Source organism: Podarcis raffonei, chromosome 5, assembly GCF_027172205.1.
Source record: "Podarcis raffonei isolate rPodRaf1 chromosome 5, rPodRaf1.pri, whole genome shotgun sequence".
Classification (NCBI taxonomy): Eukaryota; Metazoa; Chordata; class Lepidosauria; order Squamata; family Lacertidae; genus Podarcis; species Podarcis raffonei.
In genome coordinates this window covers 79,202,232-79,224,402 of record NC_070606.1, presented here as the reverse complement: position 1 = coordinate 79,224,402, position 22,171 = coordinate 79,202,232, and the positions used below count along the sequence as shown (strand labels likewise).

Genomic DNA, 22,171 nt, shown 5'->3' with positions numbered 1-22,171 from the left:
TCTGCTGCAATTTCCTTTTTTGTGGAACACAGCCAAGCATTCTGTTTCAATTTGTTCATTTATAGTAAATGCTATTTTCTCTTTTAGAATTGTTTCCTTAAACTGTGTTTGCTCTCTCTCGCTCTCTCTGGTTTGCTATTTCCTCTTGCGTTTGTTTGTTGGCCAAATAAAGCCCATGGGGCAAGACATAGTATCAGTCATGATGGAGCAAGCAGGAGGCAACAGGGTGGTGATCACAGAAGCCAGATGTCCACACTGCAGCTGACCAGAGGACAGAATGGCTTAGGATAAATCCCAGGCAGATAACTTTTCCGCCCAATAAGTTCCAGAGCAGAAATGAGCTCATCCACACTTAAGGTTGTCCTGTGATTTCTAAGCAGGGGTCCAACAGCTTTTTCTTTTATCCTGCCACTTTCCCTGGAAAAACCCACAGTTTACTGCTGAACTGGAACAAATACAGTGGTGCCTCGCAAGACGAAATTAATTCGTTCCGCAAGTTTTTTCTTCTTGCGAATTTTTTGTCTTGCGAAGCACGGTTTCCCATAGGAATGCATTGAAAATCAATCAATGCGTTCCTATGGAAACCGCCTTCAGACCAGGTCCGGGGACATTCTGTCCCCCGACCGCTTCTGAAGGCTGGGGGGGGGGACAAGGGCTTTTCTTCCCACCGCCAGCCTTCAGAAGGCTGTTCTGAAGGCTGGCGGTGGGAAGAAAAGCCCTTCTCCCCACCTCCCACCCCGCAAGCTCCGGGGACAGGAGGGCTTTCCTCCCGACTGCCAGCATTTTAAAAGCCCCCAGGACAGCGGAGATTTCTCCGCTGTCCCAGGGAGATTTTAAAATGCTGGCGGGCGGCAGCGAAGGCTTCGCTGCCGCCCGCCAGCATTTTCAGATCGCCCCGGGACAGCGGAGAAGTCTCCGTTGTCCCGGGGGCTTTTAAAATGCTGGTGGGCGGCAGCGAAGGTTTCGCTGCCGCCCGCCAGCATTTTCAGATCACCCCGGGACAGCAGAGAAGTCTCCGCTGTCCCGGGAAGGCAGGCGGGGGGAGCAAAGACTTTTGCCCCCCGCCGGCCTTCAGAAGAGGTCCAGAGGTTCCGTTTTTGAGTCGTTCCGCAAGACGAATTTCCCTATGGGCTTGCTTCGCAAGAAGAAAGCCCATAGGGAAATCTCTGCCGGCCTTCAGAAGAGGTCCAGGACCTCTTCTGAAGGCCGGCGGTGGGCCAAAGTCTTTGCCCCCCTCCTGCCTTCAAAAGCCGTCGGGATAGCGGAGAAACGCGCTGCGCTTCTCCGCTATCCCGGGAAGGCAGGCGGGGGGGAGCAAAGACTTTTGCCCCCCGCCGGCCTTCAGAAGAGGTCCAGGACCTCTTCTGAAGGCCGGCAGAGATTTCCCTATGGGCTTTCTTCTTGCGAAGCAAGCCCATAGGGAAATTCGTCTTGCGGAACGACTCAAAAACGGAAAACTCTTTCGTCTTGCGAGTTTTTCGTTTTGCGAGGCGTTCGTCTTGCGAGGCACCACTGTATAAATACAGTATTCTACAGACTGACAATTGTCCCAATTCAGCGGCAAACAGTGGGTTTTCCTGGGGAGAGTGGTGGGACAAAAGAAAAACCTCTAGTGGTTAAGAGCGGTAGACTTGTAATCTGGGGAACCGGGTTCGCATCTCCGCTCCTCCACATGCAGCTGCTGGGTGACCTTGGGCTAGTCACACTTCTCTGAAGTCTCTCAGCCCCACTCACCTCACAGAGTGTTTGTTGTGGGGGAGGAAGGGAAAGGAGAATGTTAGCCTCTTTGAGACTCCTTCGGGTAGTGATAAAGTGGGGTATCAAATGCAAACTCTTCTTCTTCTTCTCCTGCCTAGAAATCAGGGGGGAAACAGTCAAAATTTAGGGAGAAAGGGAAGAATGGATGAGCCCAACATCAAAGGTCCAGCATTGGGGCACCTGTAAGTCTCCAAAAGTTGTTGGACTCCATCTGTCCCAGGAAACATAGCAAATGGCCAGCGATGATGGGAGTTGGGGTACGAAAACGTCTGGAAGACCACATGTTCCTCATCCCTTCACCATACAGTACTGTAAACTCTTACTTGAAGACTTACTTCAATCCCTATCAGAGAAGAGGATTCACTATTCCTTGGCACTGTGTTCTCCTGGTACAACCATTGATGTCCCAGGCAAGTACTGGTGCTCCTGATGAAGTGGTTTGTTGGAGATCATGCTTTGCTGAAATCTATCCTCCAGTTTCTCAAAAATAATTCTTCCCCTGCCAAAGATGCATCAGTTTTTCTACCCCATTTTTGGAACAGGACAACCGAGAATTTTTCCAGAATTTTGGTGAGTGTGGGGTTGAGCATCCTTGTGAGGTGTTCGTGGGTAGCGTGAATAAGTTTCTTTCCACGGAAGATTTCCTCAGTGCACTTTCAAGTTAACCCACCTGTGCTCAGAATCATAGTGCCTCTACGATTAAGACATAAATAAAATAATAATGAATGGGGAAAAGTTTTGTAAGCCAACAGAGAAGCAGGTAGTACAACGTCGGGTTATCAGCTCAGTGGCATCAAAACGCCTCTTTATTACAAGGAATTGTGTCTTGAGCTGGTTGGTTGCTGGCATCTGTCTGTCTTGGGAGACAATGGAGGGGTGCGCCTTTGGGGACGAAGTAAAACTGTTGGAAGCTTACAGCACCTGCTGTGGCTGCAGAGACCAATACAGGAGAGACGTGTATTGTCGCAGTTGGGACATATGAAGGCACCATGGCGTTTCTTCTCTCTGAGCTCCTCCCAGCATTCATTCCTCCTCTGGTCAATGCTATGGATACACAACCTGACTGTCTCCAGGCATTGCACTTGTCTACAAGGGATTCCCACACCGCAAGGTTGATGTTGTCGACCTTCATGTCACATTTGCAGACATTTTTGTAACGCAGTTGGACCCAAGGTCTGGCTCAGTATAAGACAGCTTCCTTTGCTCCTATGTGGGGAGGAGGTGTGGAATTCTAGCCCGGCAGAGTCAGAAACACATTTTGTTATGTTTTATTATTCTAATTGTGAGGCTGGGAAACAGTGTCAAGATGATCAGTTTGACTTTGAGTGACTCATTACAATCAGGGAGCTCATCCCACAGAGTCTGTTAAGATCAGAGTCATCTGAGGATGCTCTTCCTCTGTACTTTGGAAGAAAACAGCCACTCCAAAGAGCACTCAGACTCCTAGTAGGAGGTGAGGTTGAGGTGGAAAACAATTGCCCTGCAATTCAACCTAACTGAATTTAGACATTTAGCCTGAACTGCACAGGAAACCAGGGGCACATGTGCTACCCTTCCCCGTGTTTCTGCTTCTGCCATGAAGTAGTGGTGTGTGTCACGGGCAGAACAGCAGAGCTACCCTTCAGACACATTGATGCTGCTTACCTGGATGGGGCCAGGACCTGGAAGTTTGGGGCCACAGGGCTGCACGCTGCATTATCAGGATTCATGACTGGGAACCTTGGTAATGCAGAGCTCCAGATCATGGGAAGACTACTAAGGCCACATTCACACTGTATATTTAAAGCGCTATGATACCACTTTAAACAGCCATAGAGTCCCACAGGGAATTCTGTGAGCTGTAGTTTGTTGAGGGTGCTGAGAGTCCTTGGTCGACCTTTATTCCCCTCCCAGAGTGGCAGATCCTAGAGTTCCGTGGGAACAGAGGTTGATTGTTCAACCACTCTGGAAATTGTAGCTCTGAGAGGGGACTAGGGGTCTCCTAACAACTCTCAGCACTCTTTACAAACTGCAGCTCCCAGAATTCCCTGTGGGAAGCCAGGACTGTTTACATACCCTCCAACATTTCTCCAATGAAAATAGGGACGTATTATTATTATTATTATTATTATTATTATTATTATTATTAAATTTTATTATTTATACCCCACCCATCTGGGTTGTCCTAGCTACTCTGGGTGGCTTCCAACATATATAAAACATCATTAAACATTAGGAGGCCCTGCATGATTGATTTTAGCAAAAAGCAGAGCTTGAGGATGGGACCCTGGCTTCATCCAGGGATTAACTGACATCTGGGACATGGGTTGGGGCCTGGAGGAGCTTGAAGCTGTGGGGGCCTATGGACTTGGAGGAATCCTGAAATACGTTCTGAAATACCCTATGGACCTTAGTTTCAAGTATGGAAATTTGGCTGAGCTGTTCAGAAGGAACAAAAGTTCTGTTTGCTTGGAGTTTTCCCGAGATTTGCTCCTGAGCATCAAAGAATATGAAGAAGATCTGCAGAAGGGACTTGGAAAAGAATTAAGAGCCTTGGACATAAGATCTCCAGGTTGATGGAATATATGGATTTGATGGAAAGGACTGGCAGAATCCGAAACCAGGGAGAGGAGAGGGTGGAGGAAGATTGGGAAGCTAAAGCTTATATTTAGAAATTATGCAAAATTAATGACTGTTAGAAAAATCGTGGAATGTTATTATATGGATTTAGTAGAAATGTTAGAAAAAGTTAAGAATAGATAAGTAATTTAGTTTTAAAGGGAAATAAGGTTTAAAAATGTGTTATTTACAAGACGATAAAAAACAGAGAAAGATGGAAAGGATTTGCTGAAATAATTAGAAGAATGGGAATACAAAAAGGGAGATGTGAGGAAGTCGAGGAAACAAGGAAATGAAGGATAGAATATGGAAAAGGAGAGATGTATTTTAAACTGTTTTGTTTAGATTTATTTATGTGTTTAGCTTAATGGGATTGGGTTGGGATTTATATTATTTGTATACTGTATTGCATTGTGGTGTTTTTTCACTTTTTTGTTGTTGTTTTTCTTTCTTCGTTTGTCTTTAAATTTTCTCTTTTCTTCTTTTTCTGTAATCTCTAAAAGCAATAAATATTATTTTTTTTAAAAAAACATCATTAAACATTTTTTTTAAAACTTCCCATACAGGGCTGCCTTCAGATGTCTTCTCCATACCCTCCAACATTTCAGCAATGAAAATGAGGACATCCTACCATACCTTACAATATTTCTCTGATGAAAATAGGGGCATCCTAAGGAAAAACGGGACATTCCAGGATCAAATCAGAAACTGGGATGGCTTCGGTAAATCTGGGACTGTCCCTGGAAAATAGGGACACTTGCAGGGACTGAAGTGGTATCGTGCTTTAACTGTATGTTGTGAGTGTGGTCTGAGACTAAGAAGGAGGAAGCTGATAAACCGTTCCACCTGCTGCATTAGCTGAAAGTAAGAAGGCAGGCAGGTGAGATCACTGGGATAATTCCCCGTGTGCCCGAATGAACCAGCCATACCTTGGAAGAAGGGTGGGGTCATCCATCGTAACCTGCTTGATTTTAAAGCAAACAGATAAAGGTCTCTACTACACCCATTACAACGAAGCTTACGCTATATAAGGCTGCACCTTGAGCACCCTACACTTTAGGGAACTTGGAAATGTTAAACACCTGGAATGTTAATAGAAGGCCTGCCGAAGCAAGAACCCTTCTCCAAATGTTAACAGCTCCTGAGCATTTCGAGAACTTATTTCAACAGCTTCTTCAAGCTAAATTATCGATGACATTTTGGAGACGGAACCAGACAGATGAAAATTGTGCTTCCTCTCGGAGATTTAAATGAACACCCTGTCAAATCTGATGTGGCACGTCATCACTTCTTGATTGTATGGTTTATAGGCACTCCAATCGCTCAAGAGTTTAGCAAGCTATGTGCACACTTCCAAATATATCCTAAATATAAATAACAGACTGACTATATATCAACCTTTTAACCAAAACAGAAAAAGCTATCTGTTAACTCTGAAGGGACTAGCATGCTTTTTAATGACAGAGAAGGATGAGTCATTAGTTATGTGGTTTGTTCTTTAGGCAGCGTTGCCAGGATGTGGCCAAAGGTCAGGCATTTCTTGCTACAGAGCCTACAGTTATGGGTGCCAACAATTTCATTCCAGCTATGCCTGGGTTCTGAAAGAGGCAGCAGAAGGACAGTTGGCTCATTCTAAGTGGGATACTTATCAGTGAAATGTACTGTTTCTATAAGAAGCTGGACTTATTTGTTGAATTGTCCATTTGGCTCACTTTTGTTTCCTCTGTCTACTCTCCAGAGTCTTAAGCAGAGGTCTGTCCCTCTCCCCCCCCTTACTATTTGACCCTGTAAACTGGAGATGCCCAGGACTGGAACTGGGACTCCCAAAGGAAGTTGCCTCACAATGAGTCTAACCATTGGCTCCTTCTAGCTCAGGACCAGGGAGCAGTAGAGCAGCAGAAAGTCACGGGTTCAATTCTCAGCATCTCCAGGGAAGGCTGGGCATGTTCTCTATCTGAAACCCTTGTTAATCTGTGCAGATGATCCTGATCTAGGTGGGACAGTGATCTGATTTGGTGTGGAGCAACATTCTGCATTCTGCGCAGGGCCAGATTTAGGTTTGATGAGGCCCTAAGCTACTGACTGTAATGGTGCCCTTTATATGTCCAGCAGTCCTTTGTCAACAACAAATTGTCGCTGTTTTTTGTGTTGAATATATGCGATATGGTAATTTATGGACTACAAGCACTCTTCAACATTAGATAACAGGTACAACAGCTTGAACTACATTCAACTGTGCTGCACTGCAGTCTGCAGCTGCATGCTACATGTTGCCATGCAACCCATCCATGCAGAATGTAGGCACCCTATATATAGAAATGAGCAAACCAGTGATATTTGAGGGAGCAGGCTAGCAGGCGGGGCCCATAACTTACATCATAGGAGCCTAAACAACACAAAACACTGTTGTTGTTTGTAGGTTTTATTGTATTCGTTTTTTATCTTATATTTTGGAAATGTACATCCAGTGTTTGTTTTCCTTTAATTTTTTTTGGGGGGGAGGGGTCCTAAGGAAGTAGGGCCCTAAGCTATAGCTTGTTTAGCTTATACGTAAATCTGGCACTGCTTTCAGTATTCTCTGCCCCAGGGGTGCCTAACCTGTGGCCCTCCAGACGCTGCTGAACTAAAGCTCCCATCATCCCTGACCATTGACTATATTGGCTGAGGTTGATGAGAGCTGTTGTCCAACAGCATCTGGAGGGCCCTGGAGTTTGCTACCCCTGGCCAACAGCAGCTCTATGGGATTTCAGAGCCTTTCCCAAGCCTTCCTGGATATTCCAGGGATTGAACCTGGAATGAATGCAAGCCCCAATACCCAGCCACTGAGCTCTGGGCCCTCTGCAAGAGAAACATGTTCTCTATATTCTTTGCTACACATTCTCCCCTTCCACTAAGGTTCTGCAGCTGCCACCCCCTGCATTAGAGAACTGTTTTCTCTCTCTCCTGTTTTTATTTAAATACAGCATACCCCCCATATATCCGGTGCATAGATTTCTTTAATTATCTTATAATAAAAACATTCCTCTTTTAAGTCAGGAGATTACTCCGGTCTTTGCAACCAAGTTGCTGGTTCCCACTGTGCTATTTCCTCTGTTTAGGAAGCAGCTTTTCCTGACACTGACTGACAGAGTGTCACAAGTCTGCAGCAGTCTCGTGGCAGGCATAATGTGAAGAGAAATCACATTGTGCAGAGAAATCATAATGTGCAGAGAAATCAGAGAGAGGTTTTGTTTTGGTTTTGGTTTTTGTTTGTTTTTTTAAAAAAACTTTACAGGTTTTGCAGAACTGGACCCAGAAAGCAATTTCCCCAATGCAACAGTAAAAATATGAATAGAAGCTGCCTTAAAACTGGTCCACCTAGCTCAGCCTTATCTAAGCCCACTTGTGATGGCTGTCCAGAGTTTTGGACAAAAGTCTTTTCTAGTCCTAACAGGCCCGAATCATTCAGGTACTTCCAAACACTACACCTTGAGTTGTGCCTAAGAAATGGACCAGTAACCAATGCATCTCTTTAAGCATTGGAGTAGTAGTATGTTTGCAGTGCCATTTCAATTTGTAGGCAAGAAGGTAGAAGAAAAGGGGCATTACAGTATGAAAAGAGTGGGGCCCTGCAACAACAAAAATTGTCATGTATCATTAGCCCCAAACAGGAGTGTTCCTATTCATGGCTTCAGCCAACCTGACATTAGACCCTTATTGTACTGTTCAGGGCTTGTAATGAGAGAAATTACCAGCTAAATCTATGGTTCCTTGTCTCTAAGTTATAAATATATGCTGATTCATTGCTTGGCTTTTCTGGGCATTTTAATTGCAGCAAAGGTAGCTTTCAGATTGCTAAACAGTAGTTTCCCTTTTTTTAACCAATTTACTGGAAGAAAAAAACACAGCTTCCACTGAGTCAGATAATCTAAATTCCAAATGCAGGTAAATGCTATTCTTGAAGCCAGTTCCTTGCAAAACACAATACGAATTTAAGTGCTGGTTGTCCTAAAGCACCAGTGAATAACCTCGGTGTGAGGGCCGGATCCACCGTCCACCAGCACATTTCATGGCTCTCCATGACCTCACTGATCTTAGCAGCGGTAGCAAAAATAAAAATAAAGTAGACATAAGACCCAACACTCCGGTGGGGATGCAAATTGCCACCTCTCTGGTTATCAGATTAATCATCTGATGAGCAAATAGGAGGTTGATGCATGTCTTCAGCACACCTGCACAGACCAGCTGAGTCTCTCTTGGTTTTTTCCTCTGTGTGTCAGCCTGTGCGAATCCCATGCACATGTGAGTGGGTGAGCAAGAGTGTGGGGTGGCTGCCCCCACTGTTGGTGTGAAACCCAAAGGCTTGGCTTGGGTGAACACAACCCTTGGGTTAAAAGAGTTTAGCCACACCTGTCTGAAAGTTTCAGAGATAATCAGACATGCAGATTAGCAGAAGTTTCATCTTCATATGGCGATATGCTAGTGGCAGCACAGTAAGTTGACTTGTTCCAACAGATTTGGGTCACAAAGGCAAAACAGCCACACTTTCCTAGTTGGGGCCACTGCTGCTGCTGCAATGATTGCTTGACCGCAGCCAAAGAACCAAAGTTTCGTTCATTATTTATACTTCTAGGGTTGCGTCCAGTGCCGTGCTGCATAACTTGCTCCAGCAATACAAGGATTAAAACTTGTGCAATGCAGCTTCCCTCCTGCACACCTCCTGAAGCTGTTCTGGAGTTTCCCCCAACAGTCGGGTGCAGATTTGGGGGAGGGCGTGAGAAGAAGAGAGAGGCAGGATGCTGCCCTTCATAAGTTCTGCCCCACAGGCATAACAAACTGTACAAAACACACAGAGCCATCGATCCAAGTTATAAGAATGTTTTAAAGGGGAAATGTACTCAAACTGGAGTTTATGGAGTTTTGCGGTTTCAGATAGGTATTATGCAATATTAAGATAAAAGGTAAAGGACCCTGGATGGTTAAATCCAGTCAAAGGCAACTATGGGGTGTGGCACTCATCTCGCTTTCAGACCGAGGGAGCTGGCATTTGTCCACAGATAACTTTTTGCATCATGTGGCCAGCATGACTAAACCACTTCTGGTGCAAAGGGACACAGTGACAGAAACCAGAGCTCACAGAAATGCCATTTACCTTCCCGCCACAGCGGTACCTATTTATCTACTTGCACTGATATGCTTTGGAACTGCTAGGTTGGCAGAAGCTGGGGCAGAGCAACGGGAGCTCACACCGCTGTGCACATAGACCCAATCTGCACTGTGCATGTAAAGCTCTATCATGCCATTTTAAACAAGCATGGCTTTCCCCAAAGTATTCTAGGAACTGTGGTTTGTTAAGGGTACTGAGAGCTGTTGGAAGACCCTTATTCCCTGCACAGAGCTACAATTCCAGAGTGGCTTAACAGTCCATCCCTCTTCCCAGGGAGCCCTGCGATACTTTAGAATGAATTTCCTTGCTGATGACAAAATGATCTGGGCAAACCGCTGGATGTTATTGAAACTATATATATTTGCTGATGAAGAGCTGCAAGAGCAAGCATGGAAAACCTGCACATATTTCATTTGCAGCAGGGAAGAGCAAGTAATGATGCTGGGTCCAGGCAGCTTCTGTTGTTGCCACTGCTGCTGCTGCTGCTGCTGTGGAATTCAAGATTCAAAGATAATAATGTACTTCATCCTGCCTTTTCAGGCTTATAGAATTTGTATTCCAATGGGGAGAGAGAGAGAGAGAGAGAGAGAGAGAGAGAGAGAGAGAGAGAGAGAGAGAGCTGGAATGCATGGCATTCAGAGGCCTGGTTTAAATGGGGGCTTTTTAGCTCAGGGGGCCACACTCCCATATTGGGAACCTTCTGAGGACCACATGCCAGCAGTAGGTGGATCCAGAGGCAAAAATAGGTGGAGCAACAAATTTACTTTTGTACAGGAAGTTAGTTTCTACACGTACTCCCACACCCCTCTGCATCCTCCATGCAGACCACCACAAGGCATTATCAGAGTTCAGGGAAACCTTCTGGCCAGACAAAAACACTTTGCAGGATCAGGGAATCAGCTAGATTTGTAAAGAAAAAGCAATTTATATGTGTTATAGGGACGCGGGTGGCGCTGTGGGTTAAACCACAGAGCCTAGGACTTGCCGATCAGAAGGTCAGCAGTTTGAATCCCCGTAACGGGGTGAGCTCCTGTTGCTCGGTCCCTGCTCCTGCCAACCTAGCAGTTCGAAAGCATGTCAAAGTGCAAGTAGATAAATAGGTACCGCTCTGGCGGGAAGTTACACGGCGTTTCCGTGTGCTGCTCTGGTTTGCCAGAAGCGGCTTAGTCATGCTGGACACATGACCCAGAAGACTGGAACATAAGAAGAGTCTGCTGGATCAGAGCAGTGACCCATCATCCTCTTCTCACAGCAGCCAGCCAGATGCCCATGGGAAGCACGCAAGCAAGACCTGAGGGCAACATCACTTCTTTTTCCTGCAGTTTCCAACAACTGGCATTCAGAGGCAGAACATAGCCACTGGGGTTAGTAGCCATTGGTAACAATGTGGTGCTCTCCTGATGTTTCGGACTACAATTCCCATCAGCCTCAGCCAGCATGGCCACTGGCCAGGGAGGATGGAGGCTGTAGTCCACCAACATCTGGAAGGCAGCAAATTGTTGTTCTTGTTTAGTCGTTTAGTTGTGTCCAACTCTTCATGACCCCACGGACCAGAGCACGCCAGGCACTTCTGTCTTCCACTGCCTCCCGCAGTTTGGTCAAACTCATGCTGGTAGCTTCGAGAACACTATCCAACCATCTCGTCTCTGTCGTCCCCTTCTCCTTGTGCCCTCCATCTTTCCCAACATCAGGGTCTTTCCCAAGGAGTCTTCTCTTCTCATGAGGTGGCCAAAGTATTGGAGCCTCAGCTTCAGTCCTTCCAGTGAGCACTCAGGGCTGATTTCCTTAAGAATGGATAGGTTTGATCTTCTTGCAGTCCATGGGACTCTCAGGAGTCTCCTCCAGCACCATAATTTAAAAGATAGATAGATAGATAGATAGATAGATAGATAGATAGATAGATTCTTTATTGTCATTACACACGTGCAACATTGCACAAGTGCAACGAAATTGGATGCCATCCCTTAAAAACAACAAAAGCAAAACAACAACAACAACCAACAAACCACATTCCAGCCACACCCACACCCATCAATCTCCCAATCTCCCAAGCATCAATTCTTCGGCGATCAGCCTTCTTTATAGTCCAGCTCTCACTTCCATACATCACTACTGGGAAAACCATGGCTTTAACTATACGGACCTTTGTTGGCAAATTAGCTACTCCTTTTCTAAATAATGGAGAAACTGAAGAGGTATAGCACTAGATACAGACACACTGCAAATCTCCAACTGCATCGCACAGAAGTAAACCAATCTGCACTTGAGACAAGAAATGAAAGATGCCAATCAAAAAGCATGAGACATTTCTAAGTTTTGAATCGATGCTCACAGAAGCATGCACATAACAAAAACAAGAAAGGGTTTCTTGTTTTCTTCAGCAAAGTATTGCCATTGCAGTTCCGTTTAGAAAAGCATGATGGACAAGCAGGCTTTTAGTAAACTGGCCTGAGGTTTTTTTTAAAGTGGGATTAGAATGCTGATGTATTTTAACAAGGGGGTAGGGAGGAATAAATACAGATTTGACAGAGGGCCTGATCTATATCTAGTCAAGGAGTCATTGGGGAGGAACAGGGTTAATCCTGATAAAGAACAAAGAGAAATAAGCTGTTTTTCTAGCAGTTCCTCCATCCTCCTCTTTCACTTCCCGCTGCCAGCTCATGGTCATAACGCTTCCATATTATATCTGCAGGTTTCTATGGTGATCAGCATACAAATTGTCTGCCCAACCATGTGTGAAAGCAATCATCTGATTTAGGCACACGGAATAAAAAAAAAAAAATAGCGTTCAGAGATAAAATTGTTCCCTCAATGAGAGGATCACAGCGCTGTGCCGAATGACACAAGTCGTGGCATTTAATTATGGAGGGAGAGAGGGGTGGGGAAGAAATGTCCCTGTGAAAAGATTTGAGTGGCAGGGTTGGTGATAGGCTATTGGGATGTCCCCAAGCAAGGCCAATCATAAGAGCCACGTAGGTGAGAGCACCACTTACGTCGGATGCAAAATAAAATATCTACACCTAGATGCACATGTAGCACTTATTATATATAACTCAAAAGCTGTGATGTTGATGAGAAGCCACAGCAAATTAACCAAAGGGGGGCTGGTGAATGGTCTGGCAGCCCCTGGTGCTGCAGCAATGGTGGAACTCAGGAGGTGCACCTAATCATCGCTGTTCTCCTGTAAGGGGAAACGGGGACAGTAACTCTGTGCCAATATGTCTGGGATCCCAATAATGGGTCGTATCCAACGCTGGCGTTCTGCATGTGCAATGGAACTGTCCGCTCCTCTGCCGCTTCCTGTTAACCCTCCAAATCTGCTCCAAAGGGGAGCCCTCTGGAACGCATTTTGGGGGCTGCGGTGGGGAGAGGAAGGGAAAGATCTGTTGTACAAGTGGAATGCTGCTTGCACAGCCCTGGAGACAACCCAAAGTTCTGTCTGCTTTTCCCCAACCTCAAAAAATGGCAGGCGTTTTCCTTGGGACCAAGGTGTTGGGGGGGGAGGTTTAAATTAGTACTTCCCCCCCCTTGCTGAACGCCTAATCAGGATTCCCACAATGTAATGAGTGGGTGGGTGGAAATATGTGGGTGGAAATATTTTAATTGTGGATGTTTATATTTTTAATCTGGGGACACGGGTGGTGCAGTGGTCTAAACCACAGAGCCTAGGGCTTGCCGATCAGAAGGTCGGCAGTTCGAATCCCCGCGATGGGGTGAGCTCCCGTTGTTCGGTCCCAGCTCCTAGCAGTTTGAAAGCAAGTCCAAGTGCAAGTAGATGAATAGGTACCGCTCCGGTGGAAAGGTAAATGGCATTTCTGTGCGCTGCTCTGGTTCGCCAGAAGCGGCTTAGTCATGCTGGCCACATGACCCGGAAGCTGTCTGTGGACAAATGCTGGCTAACTCGGCCTATAGAGCGAGATGAGCGCCGCAACCCCAGAGTCGTCTGTGACTGGACCTAACGTTCAGGGGTACCTTTACCTTTACCTATATTTTTAATCAGAGAACTGAAGCATTGGAAGGTGTCCCAAAGCTCATCTAATCCGACCCCCCCAGGAATGCAGAAATCTCAACTAAATCATAAATGGCAGGTGTTTGTCCCATTTTTTTTTATGCTTGTTTTGACATCAAGTCATTGTGATGCCGTTTGTAAATGGAAGGGTTAAAGTGATAGAGTTGATAGAGAGGTGTCATGGAATCATCAAATTGTAGAGTTGGAAGGGACCACAACAGTCAGCTCATCCAACCACCTGCAATTCAGGAATCTTTTGCCCAACATGGGACATGAGGCCATGTCCCTGGGATTAAGAGTCTCATGCTCTACTGACCGAGCCACCGATAAACGGCCATCTTCACCTCAGTTTGATGTGGCTTAAAGTGGACTGTGTCCCTGACTCCTGTCCAGATGCTTAGACAACCATACCATCAATTCTTTCAAGTAAACTAGAGAGAGAGAGAGGAAACTCTTTTGCTAATGTAACCTATTTTACAAGAGCTGCTGTGCAGAAAAGCTTAGCATGACATTTTAAAAGTTTTTTTTTTTAAAGCTCAGTGATGAATCGAAATTCAATATTTTTAATTTGGGCATGGTGCATATCCTGTCCCCGAATCCCTGTAAAATGAAAAAGCACTCCAAATAAATATCCCTATTTTCTTACAATAAATCTATTCCTGTTCATGTGTACTGATTATGATTTTCTTTCTCAAATAAAATATAGATTGCATGCATTAAAAAGCACTCAGCAGCTGACACCGACTGTCCACTTCAGATGTAAGCCAATGCATTATTTATTGGGAGACGGTGGAAGGGCTCCGCAATCTACTTGCAAGCCTGATCCTGCCTGAATCTACTTGGAAGTAAACCACACTTATTTCGATGGAAGGTACTCTCAAATAGGTGTGTATAGGTTTTAAGTCAGTACTGCGACAGACAAAAATAAAAATCCAGCTGGGCTTTTCAGGGTTCACTTGCTATCAGTGACAGAGAAACAAATGGATTTAAAAATGTTAAGGCTGCAACCCTGCAAACACACACCTGGTAAAGGACCCCTGGAGGGTTAAGTCCGGTCAAAGGCGACTATGGGGTTGTGGTGCTCATCTCACTTTCAGGCTGAGGGAGCTGGCGTTTGTCCACAGACAGCTTTCCGGGTCACGTGGCCAGCATGACTGAACCGCTTCTGGTGCAACGGGACACCGTGACGGAAACCAGAGCGCACAGAAATGCCATTTACCTTCCCTCCACAGTGGTACCTATTTATCTACTTGCACTGGCCTGCTAGGTTGGCAGGAGCTAGGACAGAGCAACAGGAGCTCACCCCGTCGCAGGTATTCAAACCGCCAGCCTTCTGATCATCAAGCCCAAGAGGCTCAGTGGTTTAGACCACAGCACCACCAGCATCCTTTACATACCTGGGTAACACAGTGCATACCCTCTAACATTTCTCTAATGAAAACAGAAACATCCCCACCAACATTTCTCTGGTGAAAATAGGGATGCCCTAAAGAAAAGCGGGACGTTCTGAGATCAGATCAGAAACTGAGGCAGCTTCTGTAAATCTGGGACTGCCCCTGGAAAACAGGACACTTGGAGGATCTGAGAGTGGGTAGCAGTGCATCTGAATCCATCAATGAGATTGGTCTTTGCACTCCTTTACAGCACAATCCTGTGCATGTTTACTTGGAAGTAAGTTGTGACGGACAGGCCTTGGGTCTGCCTCTTTGGGACCCAAGGTCCAGTGGGAGATGGGGAGTAGATCAGACAATCAGGGGAGAGGAGGGAGGATTTAAGTTAAAGGCTGACACTTAACAGTCAGATAGGGACAGGAACTTTATAAGAGAGCGCAAACAGAAGCTTCATGGATCACGAACCCCAAATTTCGGGATCACATCAAAACCTCTCGCATGGTTTTGTAGTTGTTTCATAGGGTGAACCCTGTGTTTTGTAGGGGCCCCCGAACTGAGTAATTGATACATCAGACTGGAGTTCTAGTTAACACCCAGAAATCCAACATTCTCTACAGTATGAAGAACAAAACATTGGCACAGGTTTGGAGTGAATCAGACAATGTTGGATTTCTGAGTGTGTATCATTTATCCAGTTTGGGGGCCCCTACAAAATGTGAGGTTTACCCTACAAAACCCACCAAAAGAAACCAAATTTCAGGGTTTCATAGTTGATGAAGTTCTACCACTTTTCTCTGCCACCAGGTTTATTATGCAGACAATTAAGGAAACATTTTCCATAACAGAAAGCTGATGATCTGTTTTCAGCTTTTTTGAATCACATTTAAAATAATTCCTTTAATGAAATTGCCATATATAAATATTTTTTATAAATCAACAACTCTGAATACAACAACAACAACAAAAACATTTTTGTGTATATTCTGCGTCACAGAATTTGGACAGTGACATAGGGTTGCCATATTTCAAAAAGTAACTTTTTTAAAGGAAGAACCCAAAATTGTTGAGCTAATTTAGGGAATTGTTGACCTTTTTATGAGAACAAACCCAGTCCAGCAACACCCAGAGTTTAAATATAGAAAGATAGATGAAGCTGCCTGAGTCATACTATTGATATGTTTAGTCCTGACACCCGCTAGGTTTTGAGCTCTCCCCCCCCCCAGCTTTTTTGGGGAAACCTAATCCAAAAATAGTGATTTTAAGCTTTTGGAGCTGTTTCCTCTGCTTTTTCCATTGCATTGCCATACATTCAGGTTTTGCGTGTCGAGGTCCCCGAGCCACCCTCAAATAAAACACAATTCACACAGAATTTTAGTTTAAGGTTTTTGGCATAATTTTGGCCACAACTTTATTAAAATACAAAAAATGTGAGTGGTTGCTTAGGCATTGGTTGCGATTCTCTGTCTCCGCCCAGGGACAGACTGACATCCACACACCCGCGAAAGTCAGAAAGGGAAAACAATTTGGGGAGAAAATGGAGCTGGGTGCCAGGCCCTCATCTCTCCCCAAATGCTCCCAGGGGCTCTTGCGTGGCCCTAGCCCCTTCACAGGGGTTCAGACAAGAGCATGGCGAACCCCTGGGTTCCTTTAACGGAAAACCCTTGCAGCAGCAGCGTTGGAGGGGCAGGCACAGCCAACCACATTCCCTCCACCAAACCAAAAATTAACCAATGTCTAACTGCAACCTTACAAGTTGTGACGATTTGATATGCAGTAGACAAAAAAACAAATGGCAACAGCCAATCAGCCAAATGGACACAATTCCTACCAGGTCCATGCCCCAAAAGCGGACCACCCCATGACAGGCCTAGCAAGGTCAATGTGAACAACCCTAAATATAGGGAGGGTCGGTGGGTGATCCGATGCGCACAGCGAAAAGAGGAAGCTCAACGCTGCGCACAGCGAATATAAAGCTAATAGGCTGTCAATCAGGAATAGCAACATTAAAATCTCCCCAACAGCATAGAGGAGCCCAATCGCAAACGTGGCCATCTAATCTTACCTGCCCAGCTACAGAGGGATGACTTGCTAGACCCCACCGCAACACGTGCTCTCCATGAAGGAGAACACGCTTTCCCTGACATTTTGCCGATTCAGCAAAATCCCCCCCTCCCGCCGCCGCCATTTTTACACCCAAAAACCAGGTCATGTCAGGAATTTCCCTGACAAATGGCAAGCCTACAGTGGCATAGCATTGTGCCCTGCATCACAGCTCGCTCGCTCACTCTTCTCAAAAGGGCCTAGCAGAGTTAATTTTGCAACGCAGAGAACGGGCCTGAAGCTTAAATTCTCTGATGCTGCTGCAGCAGAAGGAGGAGTCACAGCTTCTTCCACTTGCCAGTGCTGGGTACCTGTGGTTGTGGCTGCTTCAAGACTTAAAGCATGTGGCCCTTGGTCTGACTTCATCTTGGTGATAAGAACCTGGAATGAGTTTGGGGAGGGATATTTTGCAGGAAAAGCCAAAATGGATCAAGCAAGAAAAGCAGATGAGGATACAGGCCCCTGCAAGCTATCCGTCTGCAGGCCTTTCCTTTGGCAAAGTTATCTGCCTTCTGGCAGCCTGCTGGGTGAAAAGGAAGAAAGGGAAAAGAGGAGATGAAAGGGATGTTCTCCTCCCACTTTTCCTCTGGCCTCGCTTACCACCAGCATGTGGCCCCTGGCAGCTTACTTCCAAGGGAACATAGCCCTCAGCAGGAAAAAGGAGACCCCTGTCACTAGTTTAAAGGCCTTATGTCCCACCCATTTTGGCTGCAACAGGAAAAGCAGCTGTGAGCTTTTCACCACGAGCAGAAAGACAAGAACAGTGAGCACAAACAAATATTGCACATGGTTAGAGCACAGCAAGTCCTGCCTCCCGCTAGACAAACTGACACAAACTGGTAGAAATGAGAGCATTGTCAAGATGCAAATTTAAATCTGACAGGCCAAATAAATCTATTGTTTCCCCTTGCTATGACTAATGGGAGCAGCTTCCTTCGCAGGAAAACACTACAATCTCAAAAGAGCGGCTTTCTTCCAGATACGTTTAATGAATGGTTGAGGAAGAAGGGATGGACAATACGATTCAAAACCCACAGAGCTTCAGCATCTCATGAATGAAATGAACAGGGATTTTTCCTATGGTACATAATGTCTTTTCTATATGGCCCTACAGGTTAGGGTCATCTCTTGACTTTTTGTTTATAATTATTTTGCAATGCAATATTTATTCACAAGGTATCCTGTTGGGACAGCTGGCAGAGCGTGGCAGAGCTGGGAACCAACCGGGTGAAACTGAAGTGTGCCACATCCAACCAGCCCTGCAGAGATGGGGTTAGGATTGTGTGCGTAATAATTTTTCTGCTTGTAGCGATTTAATGCGTGGATGGTGCGGCGGTGTAAACCACTGAGCCTCTTGGGCTTGCCGACTGGAAGGTCGGTGGTTTGAATCCCCGTGACGGAGTGAGCTCCTGCTCCTCTGTTCCAGCTCCTGCCAACCTAGCAGTTCGAAAGCACACCAGTGCAAGTAGACAAATAAGTACTGCTGCAACAAGAAGGTAAACGGTGTTTCCGTGTGCTGTGGTTTCTGTCACGGTGTCCCGTTGCACCAGAAGTGGTTTCGTCATGCTGGCCACATGACCCGGAAAGCTGTCTGTGGACAAACTCCAGCTCCCTCGGCCTGAAAGCGAGATGAGCGCCGCACCCCATAATTGCCTTTGACTGGACTTAACTGTCCAGGGTTCCTTTACCTTTTTACCTTTACAATGTGCTATGCTAGATGCTGCGTGGTGTTAAACTCCTTGCTTCTTTTGTTTCGTTTATTTCGATACAATTTCCATTCAACGAAAGCACATAGGCTCTGGGATAATGATGAGAAAGCTTTCTATCAATTTGTCATTACAGTATGAAGAACGGTTCCCAGATGGGATGGCTGTGCAAGGCTGGGACAGCAAAGAATGTTGTGGCGTGCCTATCAAATGTATTTCAGCACAAGATTTGTGGACTGCAGTTACAGAGATGGGCTCTGGTCCACAGATGTGTATACTATCATCAGTCTGGCCCAGACACATGCATACAGTGGTACCTCGGGTTAAGAACTTAATTCTTTCCGGAGGTCCGTTCTTAACCTGAAACTGTTCTTAACCTGAAGCACCACTTTAGCTAATGGGGCCTCCTGCTGCTGCTGCGCCGCCGCCACGCATTTTCTGTTCTCATCCTGAAGCAAAGTTCTTAACCCAAGGTAATATTTCTGGGTTAGCAGAGTCTGTAACCTGAAGCATATGTAACCTGAGGTACCACTGTACATAGAATCATAGAGCTGGAAGGGATGCCATGGATCATCTGGTCCAACTCCCTGCAATGCGGAAATATGCATCCATATGGGGATCAAACCCGTGGCCTTGGTATTATCAGCACCATGCTCTAGCCAACTGAGCTAACTGGCACGGCAATGTATGGCAGGTATGTAAGTACATATATACCACATTTTTCCGTGTATAAGATGCCCCCATGTATAAGACACCCCTACTTTTGGAGACCCCAAATTTAGAAAATGGGCATATGCACTATCCGTGTATAAGATGCCCCCAGATTTTTAATCTTATTTTAAAGTAAAATAACCTAGTCTTATACATGGAAAAGTACAGTACATAATTTATTTGTATGCTCCCTTTCCACAGTTCAAACCATGCTCAAGGCCACAGCAGTCAACTTTTCCCTTTTCTTGCGAGGAATCCTATTCGGAATAAGGGAATTTCCTTTAAAAAAGGGAAAACATTAACAGCTATCGTCAAGGCTGCTTACAACATGAAAAAATATGTAACTGCAACAGAACAGAACAGAACAGAACATACAACATAACAAAAGCAGTCGATAAACAATAAATAAAATATTAAAGAACACACAACCAAACTGAACTATTTCCACATAAATCACAAGGAGATATATACTAAAAATACAAAAATGGAACAATAAGTACTTCTAAAGCACAGAGAGGTCAAGATCCTGCAGCTTCTGCTCTGCACTCACACACTGGGAATTTTTTGTTCCCAGAGGCAAGACACCTCTGATGACCCAGGAAGCAGAGGTCTGTTTGCTAAGCAATGTGGTTACATGGAGTTTCTCCACATTTGCTAAGCAATGTGGTTACATGGAGTTTCTCTGATAAAGAAAACAGTGCCCGACCTGAAGAATTTGGAGCAAATGATTCAGCAGAGGAAACACAGCCCAGAATAACTAAGGAGATAGTACAAGAATACTTGGCTAGTTTAGAAGTATTCAAGTCTCCAGGGCCAGATGAACTGCATCCAAGAGTATTAAAAGAACTGGCAGATGTGATCTCAGAACCACTGGCAGTCATCTTTGAGAATTCCTGGAGAACAGGCGAAGTCCCGGCAGACTGGAGGAGGGCAAATGTTGTCCCTATTTTCAAAAAGGGGGAAAGAGAGGACCCAAATAATTACCGCCTAGTCAGTCTGACATCAATACCAGGGAAGATTCTGGAGCAGATCATTAAGCAAACAGTCTGTGAGCACCTAGAAAGGAATGCTGTGATCACCAATAGTCAGCATGGATTTCTGAAAAATAAGTCATGTCAGACTAACCTGATCTTGTTTTTTGACAGAATTACAAGCCTGGTAGATGAAGGGAACAGAGTGGATGTAGCCTACCTTGATTTCAGCAAGGCATTTGACAAGGTGCCCCATGCTTGTTAGAAAGACGCAATAGGCACAGACCTGCATAATTACATCCCTTGTCTTTTGAGAGTCTGGTGGATATAAGATGGTTTTCTTCCACGATGGGTGGCGAGTCGTGGAAGTGTGCACATAGTGCTTCGTCAGACTGGCCAATTCTGGCATTAAGATCACCAGCCACTAGCACTGAAGCTGCAGGGGTTTGAGTCATCAAACCATCAATGTATGTTTCCAGCCCATGCCAGGTGTTTTTAATCAGCTGCTTGCCTCTTTGGGGGGGAAGATATACATTAATCAGTAGCAGGGTGAAGAATCTACTTTTCACTAGTAAGGCCATAGCCAGGTGTTTCAGTGTCTCTAACTTTACTAAGGACGCCCTCAACCTTGTAGATATTAAAATGCCTAGGCCACCCTTGACTCTCCCCCCTTTAGTGCTTGGGGATCCTGTGAGGGACATTGAGGAAAAGCCGTTAACTTCTAGGTCCCCTGTGAGCCATGTCGCCTGTAAAAATACTATGTCGTAGCCTTGGATAAATTTAGCAAAGGATGGATCAGCTGCCTTTTTTTGCCATCCTGCGATATTCCATGATAAAAAGCTAAGGTTGGCTTTACCAAGATCCACTCCTTGTCAATTATCTTCCAAGGTACTGTTGGAGTTTACCATTCTACGTGGCATCCGACTATCATCCTTACATGGAGAGCTGCCCAGGTGTTCTATGGTGTCAGATGGTAAATGTAGAGTGCTCACATTGGTAGACACTGGGCCTTTGCTATGCAAGGTCTCCTCCTGGGGGTACTCTACCTGGTTGTAGCCTAATTCCGCTTCATCTAAATATCTCATTTTGGACCAGAAGCCTGGTGAGGTTTCCTTAGGCATGTTTTTCCTTATAGGGAGCGATGCATTATTCTCCTTTGTGAGTTGTACTTTCTTGATTGCAGGTAGATTAATCTCTGCTTTTATCTGAAGGTTACGTGGTCGACGAGCCGCTGAATCGAGTTCTTGTGAGATGATCGTTTTGGGAGGGCTCTTGCTCTTTCTTTGGACATCCACCTTGGTTTCCTTATATAAATCTTTCCCGGCCAGCTTATTTCTTAGCGTTTCTAATCTTTCCTGGATTTCAGCTTGTATTAAAGGTGGGAATGTCCAGAATTGACTAATTAAGGTATTTTCTTCAAAGGAGAAATTGTGTGTAGGGGTATCCAGTTCGTGAGGCGACTGGTGGTTATTCTGATATTCAGCTTTATTGTTTTCCACCACCTTTGAATAGATGTCTTTCTTATTTAATTTGATGAGATGCGAGGGGGGGCCGGGCACTTCGAATAGGCGAGTCACTGTCAGGCCCACCCTTTGCAGCTTCTCCTTATTAATTAATATTTGTTTTGCGGTCGAGTCATCTTTAAATGTCAGCATCACTCGATTATACTTATTGTGATTTGGGAGAAAATCTGCCTTGATAACGTTACTTTGTAGTAGGAGGCCTCTGAGTACTAAGTCAATTTTTTTAAATATATACGTTCTTTGTTGGTCCAGTGAATG

At 45.3% G+C, this 22,171-nt stretch overlaps 1 long non-coding RNA gene across 1 annotated transcript in view; it reads right to left on the bottom strand.

The window, feature by feature from the left end:
- The window catches only part of LOC128414678 (uncharacterized), a 30,838-nt gene extending 10,797 nt beyond the window's left edge, over positions 1–20,041 (bottom strand). Inside the window, exon 1 of the long non-coding RNA XR_008330706.1 lies at positions 19,920–20,041. This is a non-coding gene — a long non-coding RNA (uncharacterized LOC128414678). The remainder of the gene's footprint in view (positions 1–19,919) is intronic.
- Positions 20,042–22,171: the final 2,130 nt, after the last annotated feature.